The sequence below is a fragment of the Balaenoptera physalus genome (assembly GCF_965194825.1).
Source record: "Balaenoptera physalus genome assembly, chromosome: 17".
Taxonomy (NCBI): Eukaryota; Metazoa; Chordata; class Mammalia; order Artiodactyla; family Balaenopteridae; genus Balaenoptera; species Balaenoptera physalus.
Window position 1 is genome coordinate 13,147,033 of NC_138895.1, and position 18,691 is coordinate 13,165,723.

Sequence of the window (18,691 nt, forward strand, 5' to 3'; positions counted from 1 at the left end):
CAGTGAAGCCATCAGAGCCAAGGCTTTTCTTTGGTGGGAGGTTTTTGATTACTGATTCAATTTCCTTCCTAGTTATAAGTCTATTCAGAGTTTTTATTTCTTTTTTTAAATAAATTTATTTATTTATTTATATTTTTGGCTACGTTGGGTTTTCATTGCTCTGTGCGGGCTTTCTGTAGTTGCAGTGAGCAGGGGCCACTCTTCATTGCGGTGCACGAGCCTCTCATTGTGGTGGCTTCTCTTGTTGCGGAACATGGACTCCAGGGAGCGTGGGCCTCAGTAGTTGTGGCACACGGGCTCAGTAGTCGTGGCTTGCGGGCTCTAGAGCACAGGCTCAGCAGCCATGGCACACGGGCTTAGCTGCTCCGTGGCATGTGGGATCTTCCCAGACCAGGGCTCGAACCTGTGTCCCCTGCACTGGCAGGCGGACTCCCAACCACTGCTGCACCAGGGAAGCCCCAGGTTTTTTATTTCTTCATGATTTAGTGTTTGTAGGCTTTGTGTTTCTAGGAATTTTTCCATTTCATCTAGGTTATCCAATTTTTGGCATACAATTGTTCATAGTACTCTCATAATCCTTTTCATTTCTGTAGAATAGGTAGTAACATCCCCGCTTTCATTTCTCATTTTAGTTATTTGCGTCTTCTTTTTTTCCTTAGTCCATGTGGCTAAAACTTTGTCAATTTTGTTGATCTTTTCAAAGAACCAGGTTTTGGTTTCATTGGTTTTCTCTCTATTATATTCTGTATTTCATTTATCTATGCTCTAATCTTTATTATTTTCTTCTTTCTGCTAGCCTTGGCTTAGTTATTTTTCTAGTTCCTTAAGTTGTAAAGTTAGCTTGTTGATTTGAGATCTTTCTTGTTTTTTCTGTCAGCATTTATAGCTATAAATTTCCCTCTTAGCATTGCTTTTCCTGTGTCCCATAAGTTTTGGTATGTTGTGTTGTCATTTTCATTCATCTCTCAGAATTTTCTAATTTCTCTTGTGATTTCTTTTTTGATCCATAAGTGCATTGCTTATTGTTAATTTTCCAATTTTCTTTTTGTTACTGGTCTTTAACTTTATCCCATTGTGGTTGGAGAAGATACTTTGTATGATATCTATCTTTTAAAATCTATTGAAATTTAATTTGTGGCCTAAGGTATGGTTTATCCTGGAAAATGTCTCATGTGCATTTCAGAAGAATATGCTTGCTGTTGTTGTTGGGTAGAATGTCCTGTATATATCTGTTAGACCTAGTTTCTTTATTATGTTGTTTAAGACCTCTATTTCCTTACTTTTGTTTGGTTGTTTTATCCATTATTGAGAGTAGAATATTGAAGTCTACAATTATTACTGTAGAACTGTAATAATTTCTTTCTTCAGTTGTCAGTTTTTGCTTCATATATTGTGTTTTGATTGTTTTTCATTAGGTGCGTAAATGTTTCTCTCTCTCATCTTGTTACTTATTTTCTATATGCCTTATACTGTTTTTGCTCCTCATTTTCTGTCTTCCTGTCTTATTTTTGTTGAGTTGATTTTTTGCAGTGGAACTAAATTCTTTTCTCATTTCCTTTTGTGTATATTCCAGAGCTATTTTCTGTGTGGTTACCATGGGGTTACATTTACATGTGGTTACTTTTACCATCCTAAAGTTATATCACTCTAATTTGATTTATGCCAGTTTAACCTAAATAATACATAAAACTTTGTGTCTTTATAGCTCTGTCCCCACCTTTTTGGTTGTTGATCTCACAAAATTACATCTTTATACATTGTGTACCCAAAAACATAAACTAACAATTCTTTTAAATGCATTAGTCACTTAAATTATGTAATAAAATGTGGAGTTACAAACTAAAGTTACAATAATACTAGATTTTAGACTCATTGTTTTTTAAATGTATTAGTCTCTTAAATCACGTAGAAAAACAAAAAGTGGAATTACTAACCATTTTTACAAAAATACTAGCTTTTGTAATTCCCCTTGTTTTTACATTTATTGAGATCTTTATTTTTTCATGTGGCTTCAAATTACTATCTAGTGTTCTTTCATTTTACCTTGCTGGACTCCCTTGAGCATTATTGCAGGGCAGGTCTAGTGTAACGAACTCCCTCAGCTTTTGTTTCTCTGGCAATGTCTTTATTTTTGCTTCACTTTTGGAGGACAGTTTTGTTGATATTGGATTCTTTATTGGCAGGTTTTTTTCTTTAGCACTTTGAATATATTGGCTCACTGTCTTCTGACCTGAAAGTTTGTGATGAATAATGTGCTGATAATCTTATTAAGGATTCCTTGTATGTGATGAGTTATTTCTTGCTGCTTTCAAGATTCTTTGTCTTTTGAAAGTTTGATTGTAATATGTCTCAGTGTGGGTCTCTTTGAGTACATTTTACTTGGAGTTCATTGAGCTTCTTGCATGTTTAGAGTTATGTTTTTCATCAAGTTAGGGAAGTTTTCAGCCATTATTTCTTCAAATATTCTCTCTGCCCTATTCTCTCTCTCTCTCTCTCTCCCTCCTCCCCTCCCCCCTCCCTCCTTTCTGGAACTCCCACAGTGCATATGTTGGTCTGCTTGATGCTGTCTCACAGGTTCCTTAGGCTCTGTTCATTTTTCTTCAGTACTTTTCAGCTCCAGAATTTCTCTTTAATATTTATATCTGTTTATTGATATTTCCATTTTGTTCATACATTATTTTCTTGACTTTCTCTACTGCTTTAGATTTTTGAGCATCTTTAAGACAGTTGTTTTAAAGTCTTTGTCTAGTATATCTGCCACTGGGTCTTTTTCAGGGACAATTTATGATTATGTAGTTTTTTTTTTTTAATAAACTTTAAAAAAAATATTTAGGCTGCGCTGGGTCTTAGTTGTGGCATGCGGGATCTTTGTTGTGGCATGTGGGATCCTTTAGTTGCAACATACAAATGCTTAGTTGCAGCATGCATGCAGGATCTAGTTCCCCCACCAGAGACTGAACCCGGGCCCCCCACCTTGGGAACGTGGAGTCTTACCCACTGGACCACCAGGGAAGTCCCTGATTATGTATTTTTGAATAGACCATACTTTCCCATTTCTTTGTATGCCTTGGTTTTTGTTGTTGTTGTTGTTGTGGAAGACTGGACATTTTAATCTAATAATGTGGTAGCTCTGAAAATCAGATTCTCCTCCTTCCCCAGAGTTTGCTGTTTTTGGTTTTTGTTTTTGTTTTTGTTTTTTATTGTTACAGGCTATCTCTGTGCTGGGGATCAGCCTGAGGTATAACCTTAAGGTCTTCTCAGGTCTTTTCGAAGTCTGAACCTTTCTTTTGGCATGTATAGGTCACTTTCTATTTTTCCCTTTATGTGGAGCTGCTTTTGAATGCCCTAGTGTTTAATGTCTGGTTCCCAAAAGGGGAAAAAGAGGAAAATAAAGGAAGAGGGGGGAACTAATGGGCAGTAGCCCTTTAAATCCTTCTGGAAGTCACTTCAGCCAGAGGGAGTGGGGCTTGCAACAGTGGGGAGAGGTACAACCTCTTTGTCTGCATCTCTGTGATCAGAAGCAGCAATCAGTGATTAGCGGGCAGAGCCTCAATATTTGGTGGATAGTGCTTTTTGCCCACTTGGCTCCTGTAAGCTGTGTGCAAGATGCTCCAGAAACCCCTGCACAGCTTCCTGCCACAGGGTTGGGTGTGGGGGATGGGCAGCTATTGCAGAGGTAAGATCTGAAACTGACCAACATGAACCACAGCTTATGCAGTCTATTGTCTAAGCCTTCCCCTGGAAGTTGTAAGCGTTCAGCAGACTCCAGCATTCTAAAATAGTTAACAGCAGACAGGTTCTGCCAGTGCAGCTGTTGTTTAGGTGGGGAGACAGATGCTCCCTATTCTGCCATATTCCCAGAATCCTCTCCTCCCTGACTCTTTCGTATACATTTTAAAATCAACTTGTCATGTTCCATGAAAAATCCTGTCAGAATTTTGTTAGGAATTGCATTGAATTTATAAATAATTTGTGAAGCACTAACATCTCTCTAATACTGAGTTATCATTTCCATCACTATGGTATGTCTCTCCTTTTTAGGAGTGCTTCTTTAATGACTTTCAGTAGTTTTATAATTTTCTCCTAATTAAGGCCATGCATAAGGGTTTTGTTTAGAGTCATTTTTAGGGATCATATATTTTTGTTTATATTGCAAATGTCATTCTTTTAGGAATTACATTCTCTGTAGCTAATGTGTCAAAATGCAATATTTTTAAATTATGTAAAGTATTTTAAAAATATGATTTCTTTGGCCCATATTTTAAAATTTTAGATACTTTTCTAGAAATTTCAAATATATTTTTTACATGATAACTGTGGTAAAAATGCACATCGTAAAAAGGTTATACATCCCAGGGTTTCTCCCTTACAGCTGAGGCAGGAGGCTGCTGTACAGGTGGACATGCAGAAGCAAGCCTATACTATGAAGGAAGCAATGCCCTTTGGGAGTAACTTTTACTAATGGGAGACAGGAACCATGAATGATTTATTCTCCCTTCTTTCCCCCATAGACTTTTAAGAGACACAGCCATTTCAAAAGGTCCCTCTGAAAACATGCTGTAGACTTCTGCGTTACACATTCTCTTATATTTGCTCTCCTTCCATCTCTGTCTCATTCCTTTTTTCCCTCTCTCTTCCTTCCCTGAGATTACAGCCTCCCAAAAAGTGTTATCACATGAGTTTTTCCTTCAGGCTCTGTTTTCTAACCTGGGCTAAAACAGAAATTTTGGATCATCTGAATCCTCATGAATGACAATGCTATAAATGGACTTTGTCTCTAGGTTCCAGTGCACAAATTGGTGTTTGTATAGAAGTAAATTTCTCTCAGACAGCTAGAAAAGGAAAGAGGCTAATGTAATATATAAGTGAAGTATTTATTAAACCAGGGGAAGGCCAATGGACCTCATCAACAAGCTATAGGCAAACTTTCCAGGGGTTTGAATATGGAAAGGGAGAGAATTGAACCCATAACACACAATGATAGAGACTGTTAACTCAAAAGAATGTGCATTATAGCAATCAAATCCACAAGAGAGGATTTGGTTTCATCAAAACACCACCATTCATGTCGTTAATAGAATAGTAAACTTTATTGGTACTATAGTTTGTTTCAGAGACATTATAAGCTTCAGGAGTTTAAACTAGTTTGGATTTGGACACACTTTAGAATAATATAATAAAAATAATTATGTCAACACTTGTGAGATGTCCTTGATTTTCTTTTAAAAGAGGTTCATTATTTTCTAAAGTTTGAGAAACTGCTTTTCCATAATTTTTCTCTACTATGTATCTCTGTACTCTCAGGGCTCCATTTGCTAGGATGTCTCTAGCTCTCCAGATCGCCAGTGGGGACAGCTTAGAGCTGCTATACAAGTGCTTTGGAAATCCATTTTAGTAGACCCCTTGGCTTTCATCATTTGGGGCTCCTACAGGCTAGATGCGGGGGACGTTTCCGAATTCAGTTTGTATATTTCCCTTAGGTAGCCCCAAACCCAGTGGCTTACAGATGCTCTAAATCGCCGGCTGTGAGGCTTTCCCCTTTTCAAGCCCACAAATCCCGCTTCCTCAGCTTCTTGGCTACCACTCCACCCGTGTCTCCCTCCCCTAGAGCTGTTTCTCAGCCTTGCCTGATTCTAGCCCTTTGTTTAAAATACAGACTTTCAGACTTTTTCTGGAAATTCTTGATGTCAGGAGATAAGGCTTAGTAATCTGCATTTTAACAAGTGCCCCAGGAAAGTCTTACTGGCAGGTAAGTTTGAGAAACATGGCTCTAGGGTTTCCTCGGTTCCCACACTTCTCCCTTGAGGGCATCTCACCGTTCGCGGGATGAGCCGGGTCAGTAACTCAGGTTTGGTAAATTTCGCGGGTGCCAGGCCTCATCGGCAGCCGTGGTGCGGTTGCTGGGCGACCGGACAGACGCGCCTGGTCGGCCGCGGCTCACGGGAAATCTCGCGAGGTCTCCGGAAGCGCTCTTCTCTGTGTCCTAGCCCGGGCCCAGCCCTCTGTGTCTTGGTGGCCGGGGGTTGATGGGAGCCACTAGGCAGGGTACGAGTAGAGGTCGGTTACTGGGATGAGGCCGTTAGGCATCGGTCACATTAGCGTTTTCGTAGACCAACCAGTAGCCAGAACAATTTTTGGCAGGTCACCATTTCCCCCTACTGGATTATCCTTGCCATCAGCCTTGAACGTTTTAGTGCCAGTTACCACGTTTTCCCAATAATAGGGCAGGAAACGAATTGTCTGAATCAAAGTACAGCGCATACTTCACCTTTCCTCTGATAAAATCCAAACTCCTTAGGGTGGCATTCCAGTCCGGTTATAATGACCAGCCTCACTGCTTGCCTCTTTCCCTCTTCAGTATTTACAATCTGGCACTTGGCCCAGTACGCCCTGTTCTAAAAAAATTTTACCCTCTCTCTCCTGCTGCTCAGGGTAGCAATAGGACACACCTTTCCTCCTTAATATTTGTTTTCCCTTTTAAGATTCAAGGACTCAGCTTGGAATTGGCGCATTTTTTCTGAAGCCTTCCTAGGTACTCAGTCATGTTAAGTGATGCTTTTTTCTGCCCCCCAAACAACTGGGATATGGTAACTTCTTTAGCATAGCACTTAACACACTACTGTCTGTTTGTTACCCGTATCTCCAATAAGATGGTAAATTCTTTGAGGGTAAGGATTATGTCTTTTACCTTGCTATTCCCAGGACCTGGCAAAGTGCTGTGTACATTAGCAGTCACTCCCAAACATTTAGAAAATAAATAATTTACAAATGAAGGAGAACAATAGTAGAACAAGTGGAAAGGCTGGGGCTCATTAGGGGTATGGTAAAGTGAGCAATCTGAATTAAGGGACAGTACAAACCGGAAAACCGTAATAGCTCTGATCTTTAGGGTGGGGGCACTCTGGAAAATCATTGTGGTTCCTTGAACAAAGAAGTGTCAGAGTAGGAGATTTTTAGAATTACAAGGAGGCTTAGAGCCCACGTGGACAGTCCAACGTGCCATTTTGCAGATAAGGAAATTCTCAGGCCTAGAAAGAGAAAAGAAATATGCTGAAGGTGACACCTGAGGTAGCAGAGAGAGAATTTACCCTTGAGCCCCTAATTTCAAGCACAGGTCCCCCTTCCTTATATCTCACTGATTGTTGCAGTAAGAGTAGCCTAGAAAGAGGGACAGGGGCATGGGGACAGATATCCTAACCTCATTCAGGACACTGTTGCTAATGTCTAGTTGTGAAGCAATGTTGGCCTGTATTAGGGTGAAGGCAAAGAAATGAACAAATGAAAGAAATGAAGACAAGGAATGAACAAATTTAGGAGGCATCTTGAAGCATGATTTAATAAAGAGAGATTGGATAGGATAAAGGGAGGGAGAAGTTGAAGATAATTCCTGGGTGTTAAGTAGAATAAAGGAACAATACTGAAGAAATTGGAGAGGGAGGCAAGTAATTTGGGGGGAAGTGGATGAATTTTCATTTACACATGTTAAACTTGAGGTGAGATAGGTTTAATAGTTTCCAGAATAGAACTAATCATTGAAACCATGGGGTCATAAATGGTGGTGAGGAAGAAAGTGGGGAAAAGAGAAATAGTAAGTTAATAACTATGCCAACTAGTTTGGATGGAAGAGGGAAGCAAAGCTAGTTAAGATATCAGAGAGAGATTTATCAGAGGTGAGATTTGTTCTGAGAAGAACAAATAATAATTCAGTGATTTAGAAACCAATAAATTAGATTCAGATACTAGGGAAAGAATTTAAGGAGGAGAGTACCTAACAGAATAAACAGCTACAGAAGGATATGACAAAGTAAAAGAATGATCAGAACAATATGGCTAAAACACAACAGCACAAATCAGGTGCCCTTCTTATCTATTTTAAAGGTCATTCATTTGGGAACAATAGATCCAGCACTATATGCAGGGCCATCCTGTTGCTCTGTGTAGCCCTCATTTAACTTGCTGCTAGCATTACTTTACTGGAAACATGTTTAGCAATACCTCATTGAAAACCAGTTGCTCTGTTAATCTTTGTTTTATAACAGTTTCATATGTCATTGTAAAGAGGAGTATGATCTCATTTGTGGTAAAATTATATACATATTTAAATGTCTGAAAGGATATATGTCTATGTCTATACATGTATAGGTTTAGATGTAGAGCTGTAGATCTGTACCTGTATCTATATCCCAAAATATTTAATAGTGGCTATTTTTTGGTGGTGGGATTATGACTTTATTTTTCCTTCTTTTTTAGTAATCAGGTTTTTAAGAATGATAACATTGTATTCTGAAAGTTCATTTCGGATTCTGCTCTTTGTAGAATTGAAAATCTCTTTGTGACAGCTAGTTTTTAAAATACTTTAAAACGGTTGAATCACTAATTAATTTTTTAATGCAACAAGTTTGAGACAGTATTTTCTCATTAAGATGTGAAATTTAATTCCTGTCTAGTGACACACAGTGTTAAACAGTCATCTGTGTATTTTCTAATATGGCAGAAATCTGGCAGACTGCAAGAAATACTTGTCTTCAGTGCCACATCTGTAAGTTCAGCATATAATACTCTAAGATTTACACTTTGACAGATGTTGAGAAATTTATATTTGTTAAAAAAAAATGTGAGGTCTTGAGAATAATTTTAAAAGACACTCTTGGAAGAATATGCTAAAGAGCACTTTTTCTGAAGCTGCCAATAGAGTTTCCAAGTAACTTTAGACAGAAACACATTTTTTATTTAGAATATTGTTCTATGTATCTTTGTCAATTAGTATGTTTCCTGACCTTCTAGAGTACATACTACACAGAAAACACTTTAATGATTTCTTTCATTGAAAAACCAACAAATTAAAGGGCCCAGATGTGTATATCATCACATAACTCCATACAGAAATATGATCATTTATTGGAGTTAGTCCTCTTTTTATTTTGACCTTGTAGACTGGTAAATATTAGTAAGTATGGTAGGCAGACTTCCAACATGGTGTCAATGATTTCACCTCCTGGGATGCATGCCCTTGTGTGAACCCCTCCCCTTCAGTGTGGAATAGACATAGTGACTTGTTCTAAGCAATAGAATAAGGCAAAGTTGATGAGATACCATTTCTGCGATTTGATTACAAAAGATTCTGTCTTGCTAGCAAACTCTCTCTATTGCATTTTTTGGCATGCACTCTTTGATAGAGCAAGCTGTCACTTAGTAGAGCTCCATGTGGCAAGGAACTGAGGATGGTCTCTAGCCAACAGCTAGTAAGGAACTGAGACTCTCAGTCCAATGAGAAACTAAATGTCAACAACTACTGTTTAAGCTTGGAAGTCAGTCCTTCCCCAGTTGAGCTTTCAGATGAGACCTATTCCACACCTTTATTACAGCCTCATGAGGGACCCTAAAGCAGAGAACTCAAATTCCTGACCCATAAAATCTGTGAAATAATAAATGTGTGTTATTTGAAGCCACTAAGTTTTGGGGTAATTTTTAATGCAATAATAACTAACTAATACAGGGGACAATGGAAAATTTTTTTAAGGAGGGAAATTTTACTTAGAAATTTGGGACATGATTCCCATTTTCATAGGACCTTCTGAGGGGAAGCTTAGAGGAGAGAAATGAAAGTGATGATAGGAGGTTGTAGCTTAGCTGGAACAAAAGATTTTAAAATAAGTATCCATTTATAGAAGCTGTAAGTTGTAGAGTCTACAAAGGAAGCCTTTTTGTTCATGAATGAGGCAGTTTCCATCCAAGGCTTGATTACTCTTGATTTCTGTAACCTGGTCATGATCGTTAAATTGAGAGCTTCATGGATTTTTAATGGCTTGATGTACACAATATGGGCACCAATAATAAATAATTTCTTTAAAACTTAACTTAGGGCTTCCCTGGTGGCGCAGTGGTTGAGAATCTGCCTGCTAATGCAGGGGACACGGGTTCGAGCCCTGGCCTGGGAAGATCCCACATGCCGCGGAGCAACTAGGCCCGTGAGCCACAACTACTGAGTCTGCGCGTCTGGAGCCTGTGCTCCGCAACAAGAGAGGCCGCGATAATGAGAGGCCCGCGCACCGTGATGAAGAGTGGCCCCCGCTTGCCACAACTAGAGAAAGCCCTTGCACAGAAACGAAGACCCAACACAGCCAAAAAAAAAAAAAAAAAAAAACAAACTTAACTTAGTAATTAAATGATTACTTAAACAATTTATGTCATTTATTACATAACGTATTCTATAAATGTAAATGATGATTATATAGGTTCTGTATAAAACAATCCAAGGTATTTCTCATGAGTTCCAGACCTATGCATGCAACCAGCTGCTGGACATTCATTCCACCTGAGTATGAATGTCCTAGAGGCAAAAAACCCTGCACCTGTCAAGAACTGAACTCATTTCTATCCTGCACAAATGTGATCTGCCTCCTCTAGTTCCTGTCTTGCCCACAGTCCACCCTGCTACTCAGAGTAGAGCCTGAGTACTCTCTCGTATATGAGTGCCCCCACATTGGGTCACATCAAGTCCACTTAATCTCAGAAGCGACTGTCAAATCCAGCGTTCTCTCCATGTTCCCATCAGTACCTAAGAATGGACATGAAAGGACGTGGACAAGTTCTATTAATTTTTTAAAAGTTCTATTTTAGTACACAAAATTTTCTCAAGTTGTATTTTTAAAGTTCTATTAGATGTGACTGTAAATTAAAGGATCTAGGCTGAAAATCAGTTTAATTACCTGAAAGTAACATTTATGCCTAAATATATTTTAGAGTAAAATTGTTTTCTGAAAAGTATTTTTGTAAACATTGCCACAGATATTCTAATTGAAGTAATGTTTTATTATGTTTTATTCAGGAATGAAGATTCCTGAAAAATCTATTGTCAGTAGAGCCTAACACTTTAGTTTGAGTCTTTCCGGAAGCATTTGCAAGAAAGGGACTTATAATTTTGGAAAAAGTTTAGATTAGGTTTCAGGAACAGATCATTACTTATGTTTTAGGGATTTAAAAACAAATTGTCTTTTGAAACAAGGGTGGGGAACCTCTGTCTTCTAATAGAGATCCAAGACACTGCTTAAGTTTATCAGGCCAATAATAAGTTCAGCAAAAGTTTAATTAGTTGGTGATGGATTGAAGCTAAGAGTGAAACTCAGCTATGTAATACACTACAGTCTTGTGTTTTTCAAAACAATTTGTTAAAATCAGTGAAAACATCTTGTATATTTGTATTTAACTGCTTTATTTTCTTGGCTCCTGTCTGCTTTTTTGGTTAGCTTGTTTGAAAAGAGTTCCATTCTTTCATGCTTGTTTTTGAAAATGGCTGGTGTTTTTTTTACTAGTGTGTATAGCCATTTGCATATTTCTGCGGTTGTGATCCTTGATTGAAAAATTAAAAAAAAAACTTTTTTCACTCTTGTTTTAAATCTGTTAAGAAGTTTGGGAAAAGATTTTCATTTTATCGTAATCTTAGGGTGAAACAAGTCAGCTTCCCATAAAAAGGCATAAACATTTAATTTTGTTATCCTAAAAACACATACTGTTAATGTTTCTTAAAAGCAAATTGAAATGTCCATTGCATTTATTTCTTCATTGAACAGATATTTACCAACTGCTTACCATGTGCCATTGTTCAAGGTGCTGATGATGCCAAAGGTATTCTGATCAAGTCCCCATCCCTGTGGCACTTAGCATCCAGGAAGAGGAGACAGATAGTGAAAAAGTAAACAATTCAATGGTCAAGTGATTTCAGGTTGTGGTACATTCTGTGAAGGAAATAAATAGGATAAAATGACTGTATAACTGGGGTATAGAAGTGAGGAAGAAGGAGGGAAGGAGAGAGACGTTTTCTTTAGATGAGAGAGACAGGCTAGGCCTCTCTGGAAGCAGAATTTGAGCTGAGACTTGAAGAATGAGCAGCTTAAAGAGCCAGGCCTTTGAGAGCCTGTGAGGAAGTGTTCCAGGCCTGGGAAGCAGCCAGTGTGAGGGCTCAGAGCTGGGAAAGAGCTGGATGAGCATAAGGGCCCCAGGACACTGTGGCTGGAGCAGTGTGGATGGGGAGAACAGAAGGAGAGGAAAGCAGGAAATAGATCAGCCTTTAGGCCACAGTGATAAATTTGGATTTTGGTTTATAGCAGCATTTAGGGCATAAGGCAGAAGGCAAATTTTTCTTTTGTTAGTGAGAAAATCTATATTATATTTAGAGTTTGAAGGAAAGAACAGTGGCCACTTATTAAAGTTGAAATTCAAAGTCTTGGTTGAAATGTAATGTTCTCTTCTTTTATTAATGTAATGTTCTTCTAGTGTGATATTAATGTGATGAATATAGTATTATCAAAGATGTTCTTAGAAATCTGGTAGTGGGAGCCACCAGAAAATATTATATTAGAAAATATAATTTCTACTTGTGCTCCCAAATCTCAAATTTAATAGAGCTTTTGTTTCAGTTTTGCTCTTTACTGAAATAGGTAAAACACTTTTTAAATTGAGTTACAGTTGATGTACAGTATTATATAAGTTACAGGTATACAATATAACAATTTTTAAAGGTTATATTCCATTTACAGTTATTAAAAAATATTAGCTATATTCCCTGTGTTGTATAATATATCATGTAGCTTATTTTATACATAATAGTTTGTACCTCTTAATCCCCTATCCTTCATTACCCCTTCCCCCTTCCCTCTCCCCACTGGCAACCACTAGTTTGTTCTCTATATCTGTGAGTCTGCTTTTTGTTTTATTCACTAGTCTGTTGTATTTTTTAGATTCCACATACAAGTGATATCACACAGTATTTGTCTTTCTCTATCTGACTTATTTCTATTAGCATAACACCCTCCAAGTCCATCCATGTTGTTGCAAATGGCAAAAATTCATTGGTTTTGTTTTAATTTCATTGGTTTTAATTTCATTGTGTGTGTATGTATGTATATATCTAAATGTACACATACACACACCACATCTTCTTTATCCATTCACCTGTTGATTGATACGTAGGTCACTTCCATATTGTATTTCCAATTACATATTGGCAATTGTAAATAATGCCACTATGAATATTGGGGTGCAGTTAGTGTTTTTGTTTTTTTCAGTATATACACAGGAGTGGAATTGCTGGGTTATATAGTAGTTCTGTTTATTTTTTCTTTTTTAAAAATTTATTTATTTTTGGCTGCATTGGGTCTTCGTTGCTGTGCACGGGCTTCTCATTGCAGTGGCTTCTCTTGTTGTGGAGCATGGGCTCTAGGTGCGTGGGCTTCAGTAGTTGTGGCTCGTGGGCTCAGTAGTTGTGGCTCGCGGGCTCTAGAGCACAGGCTCAGTAGTTGTGGCGCACGGGCTTAGTTGCTCCACGGCATGTGGGGTCTTCCCGGACCAGAGCTCAAACCCATGTCCCCTGCATTGGCAGGCAGATTCTTAACCAATGTGCCACCAGGGAAGCCCTGTTTTTTTTTAAAAAAAAATACATTTCAGTTATATCTTTTTAAAAAAATATTTATTTTTATTATTTTTTTTGGCTGTGTTGGGTCTTAGTTGTGGCACGCGAGGTCTTTGTTGAGGCATGCGGGCTCTTTGTTGTGGCATGTGGGTTTTCTCTCTGTAGTTGTGGCGTGAGGGCTCCAGGGCATGTGGGCCCTGTAGTTTGCAGCATGCGGGCTCTCTCGTTGAGGCGCGCAAGCTCAGAAGTTGTGGTGTGCGGGCTTAGTTGCCCTGCAGCATGTGGGATCCTAGCTCCCCGACCAGGGATCGAACCCGTGTCCCCTGTATTGGGAGGCGGACTCTTTACCACTGGACCACTGGGGAAGTCCTGGTAGTTCTGTTTTTAGCTTTTTGAGAAATCTCTATACTGTTTTCCACAGTAGGGTAAAGCACTTGTTAATAAACTATTTTTAGATCTTGGGATAACTAGAAGTCCATTATGTTGATGTCTGCCTAAATAAATTACCATTACAACAGTCCACAGTTCCTTAGTTTTAAGTAATGTAGTGTTTTACCTTGAATATTAAGACCAGTTAGAAAGTTTAAAAGTAATCTCCCCTAGAAAGTGGTATTTGTGTATAATTCTCACATCAGTGGCATATCAAGTTAACTTCTCTGAAGGTATAGAACTTTTCAGATGACTGTAATTATTCAACACGGTATGCCCTCATACATAAGATCATAAATTAGTTTTTTATTTAGTCTAATTTTTGTTACTTTATTTAAGCCCAGAATCTTAATAGCCTCAAGTATACTAGAAACACATGCAAGGAATGATAGAAGGATTACATATGAGTTGAAGTAAAAGATTAAAGCTAAATACATACACGTTTTAAAGGACTTATTTAGTGTCATCAATAATGCAAAGAGTAAATTGAAGTTTATTCAAATAATAAATTGAGCATGGAGTATAAAGTCAAAAATTCTAGGAACAAAAATGAATCATTTAAATAAAATATTTATTTGCAGATGAGCTTATAGAAACTAAATTTTCAGGAAGGTAAGTAGTTTGTTATGCTTTGTAATGGTAAGCAAATTAATAGTTATATGATAGATATTTATAACCCTCTATAACTTAACATAAAGGTCACAAAGCTCTGTTCTTGACAATATATTTCTTTATGCATATGCCTCTTAGGTTATGAAAAGTACAACTGTAGTTCATCAAAATGTGCCCCAAGGCACAATACCATTTTACTCAGTCATTAGAAAGTTTAGCATAATTGCTTAGTATAATCCAAAGAAAATATGAGTACTGACATCAGGGACTCTACAATTTGTTAGGCAATTGTTCCATAATTTTTGGCACCAAGATAATCCACATGTTGAAAAAGCAATTAATCATTGGTGTTAGTTATCAAGCTATGATTTTAGCTGTTTCCTCCCAAATTTGACCTGAAATGACAGAGTTCCTTATTTTATTTTTGTAATATTCTGATTTCTGAGATCAAAAGTTTAAATATGCCAATCTGGTTACAGTTGACCTGAGTTTCGTGTAACTAATTTTCTAAAATAAGTAGATCACAACTTTTTACTTATAAAGATAAATGGTATTTCTTCCAGTAATATTTGGATAAAAGGTTTAGAAATTTTTAGAAACTTACAGACTGATTACCTCAGAACAAATTACTTGCAGTCCTTAAACTAGCACTTGGCCCTACGAAGGTGAATTTATTTGCTGCTAAAACTTGTATTGAAAATTGACCAGAATGAGAGAACACAAAATTAGATTTTTAATTTTCAAATGCAGTGACATAGACACATCAATTATTAAACAGTGAATGAAATAATTACCCCATCGTAATTTGAACATAATCAACTTTTACTTATTTTATATCATATGGATGAGCAAAACCAAGAGCCATCATTCCGTGTAGTATATTTTTATATCTTCAAAAAACAAAAAAACACATTGCTCACCCATGTATGTATCTTTGGAGTTTATAGTTAAAACAATCCAGAAATTTAGAAACCTTGGAAACTCAACAGTCTGTGTTCAGTTCATTTCAGTCAGCTACATGTGGATACAATGCAGACTTAGCAATATAAAAGAACTCTTCTCTGCATGCATGACTTATGCATCTGTACCTCATCACTCACAGAACAGTTTTTGGAAACTCTGAACCTCTGCAGTATGTAGCATTCCAACTCCCAAACAGTTCCTCTGATTCATTGTAAAGTTACTTATGTTCCTGCTCTTCTGTGTTTATTTTCAAGTGGCTGCACTATAGGGCAGTTTATTATTCTATTATGCAATGCAGTGATTTTTCAAAATCCTGAATACCAGGTAGTCATACTAATTTGTGACAACAATCTTCAGACTTGATCCCTCAAACGGAGCACGTGATGTTTGGTCTCAGAGCTGATTTTCCAAATTCAGAAACAATGGAGCACAAATGGTTTCTCTGCCCCTGTTGGCTCTTTGTTCTTGGCAGTACTACTGATTTCAAAATAACAACTTGCGTGGTGTCTTATTGTTAATCAATAAATAAAATGTGTGAATGACATACTTACATAACTGGACAGTATAACCTAAAAATGATACTAAATGCATAAATTCTCAACAATATATATAGAAAATGTTGAATTGTTTGGAACTGGGACCTTGAGATATTAAAACAATCTGGAAAAGTTGGAACATCCTTGATTCTGGGATCTCGCTGTACCCTTATCTGGTCCCAATCCCGAACCCATATCCACTGACTTCTCTCTCCATCTCTGCTCCAGCCTGTGCTTCTGGCTCCAGTTTTATTACTTGGACATTGGGATTAAGTTTTTGATGATGATTGACATTTCCTATATATTATCACCATAGAGCTTGAGAAATTATCTCTGAAAAAATTTGAAGCTGAACAAAAACCAGACTTCACTTAGAAAATGGCCTTTTCAGCTCCTGAATAGCTCAAGGCTGTAAGATAACACTTTGCAGGAAAAAGCAATGCCAATTCATGAGTTAGTTTCTGAATGATGTTGGCTGCAAATTGACCCTTGATTTCCTAAAATCTCAGTATTATGAATTGGAGCACTTATACCAAAAGTGATCATGACAATACATTAAAACTTAAGGATATACTTTAAAAATATTTATAAAGGTTCTTGCTTTTAATAAAGTAACTGCATTTGCAATAGAATGCAAATACTCTTTTGTGGGGCTGTTTTTGCGTGGGCTGGACTGTTAAGCAGAGGGGACGTTGTTGGTTGCTCTGTAGTATGCCTTTAGCCTTAGTGTGTAGTAGTCATGAATTTTGGGTGTTACTGACCCCACTCCCAGCTCCAGGAGTTACCCTTAATTGGTCTAAACCAGTCACTATATATATATAATCCCAGGAGTGGGCTCATGACCCAAGTTAGACCAATCAGAGTGAAGTCAGAACCTTCCTTTGAAAACCATAAGCAGCTCTTTCCCCGTGACTGGATGGTGTGGTGTGCAGCCAATGTGGAGGAATCCCGCTTGAGGTTTAGGTCAACATGTGGAGGGCAGAGCTGTGAGAACCATTACTGGAAGCCTAATCCAACTATGCCTAAGCCAAATAAGAGTTTGGACTCTGAAGTTAGGTGAACCAACAAATTCTCTTTGTTTAAGCAATTGTTTTTGTTTGTTTGTTTTTGTCATTACTTGCAACCAAGGCATCATAACCGGAATACTGAGTCCAGTGAAGTTAGGACTGACAAGTTTTCTTTTTCTGGCAATTCCCTGTTGTTAGCATAGGCATTTTTCTATCACACCAAGATATCTTAATTGATTAGATCACCAATGTCAAATTAAATGTGGATAACAGTCAAGTCTTGGAATGAAAACTGCTAGTATGTTTTCATGGTAACCTCAGTGACTCACTCTTTCAGGTCAAAACTTCAATCCTTCAATCATGTCTGTCAGAGAAACCTCAATGAGTTTGTTATTGTTCCTAATTGAATGGCTCGGTATGAGCTGGTGTCACTGAAGGCTATGGCAGTAAACAAAGCTTTTAGTTGCTCACTGGAGGCAGTTATGATTTTTTTTTAAAAAGGGCCTAAAAATGGAGGTGAGGTTGAGCCATCTGAAATTGGGATGCCTGCTTTTATTTAAAGGGATATAAAATGAGACCAAAAATGCTACTATATCATCAACTATCTGAGAAAGTATTTGGATACTAATGTTAACTGGCTTCCTCATCTTACCAAAGACCACCTCTTTGCTAAATCTAATCAAAAACTTTTAGACTTTGTTTTCCTTGACCTCTGGGCCACATGTGAAGTCACCTCTTGTGGTCTCCTCTTCCTCTGACCATTTTAAATTTGATGTTTGCCATGTCTTGGGCCCTCTTCTCAGTCTTTATTTCCACAAAGCATCTCATCTGATCTCATCCAGCCCTCGACCACAGCTTTCTTAACAGAGTGCTCTTAGAAATATCAGTCTAGTACATTTCTGTTGTTTAAAACTCTTTTAACTCCCTATTGCTGTTAGGATAAAGTCCAAAAGGCCCCTGCAGAATCTGTGCTCATCTTACTGAATAAAGTCATCTCTTGTCATTCCCCACGTACTACTCGACACTCTTAGATCTAAATGAATCTCAGGTTCTTGAAGGTTCTAGGTTCTTGCTCTCTGCCTCAGGCCTTCCACATATCGCTGTACTCTTTGCTTATAAAAATAATAGCTTCTCTTACGCTTTTTCTGGCTAGTCCTCCTATCTTTCAAATTTCAGCTTAACGTCAGGTCACTTGCTTCAGGAAGCCTACCGGGGTAACTCCTCTCTGGGGTAAGTGTTCCTCCTGAGAGTTCCCCAGCACACTTTATTTCTCCCTTCCCAGCAGTATACTTAGGTTCTTGTTAACTTAGCCTCCTCTGGAAGTTCTGTGAGGACAGTGGCCAGGTCTACCTTGTTCAGAATATCTCCAGAGAGTAAAACCGGGCCTGGTACAGTAAAGGCACTTGGTGAATATTTGAATGACTAGATACCTGTGCTAGGCTCTGTCTCAAATTTAAGTTATTTGATTTTCAGGAAAATAATTTATGGTGTGACAGTGTTTCACAGGAACATAAAAATGTTACATTAAATTGTATTTTTACTAACAACAGACTATCATCAAAAGAAGGTTTAGGCAAATTGAAAAGTGGCTCTGATAATATGGCAGTGAAATGCTGCAATCTTTTGACTAATTTAGATAGGCAAGACTTTAAAAAACAGAAAGGTTCTAACAATATTTCTTTCCCTCATATTTAAGAACATTAAAGGATACTAGAAAAATAATGTAACCCTCCCAC

At 37.8% G+C, this 18,691-nt stretch overlaps 1 protein-coding gene across 2 annotated transcripts in view; it reads left to right on the forward strand.

Annotated features, from left to right (window-relative positions):
- CSPP1 (centrosome and spindle pole associated protein 1) overlaps window positions 1-18,691 on the forward strand; it is a 220,981-nt gene that overhangs the window by 65,596 nt on the left and 136,694 nt on the right. The window lies entirely within an intron of this gene.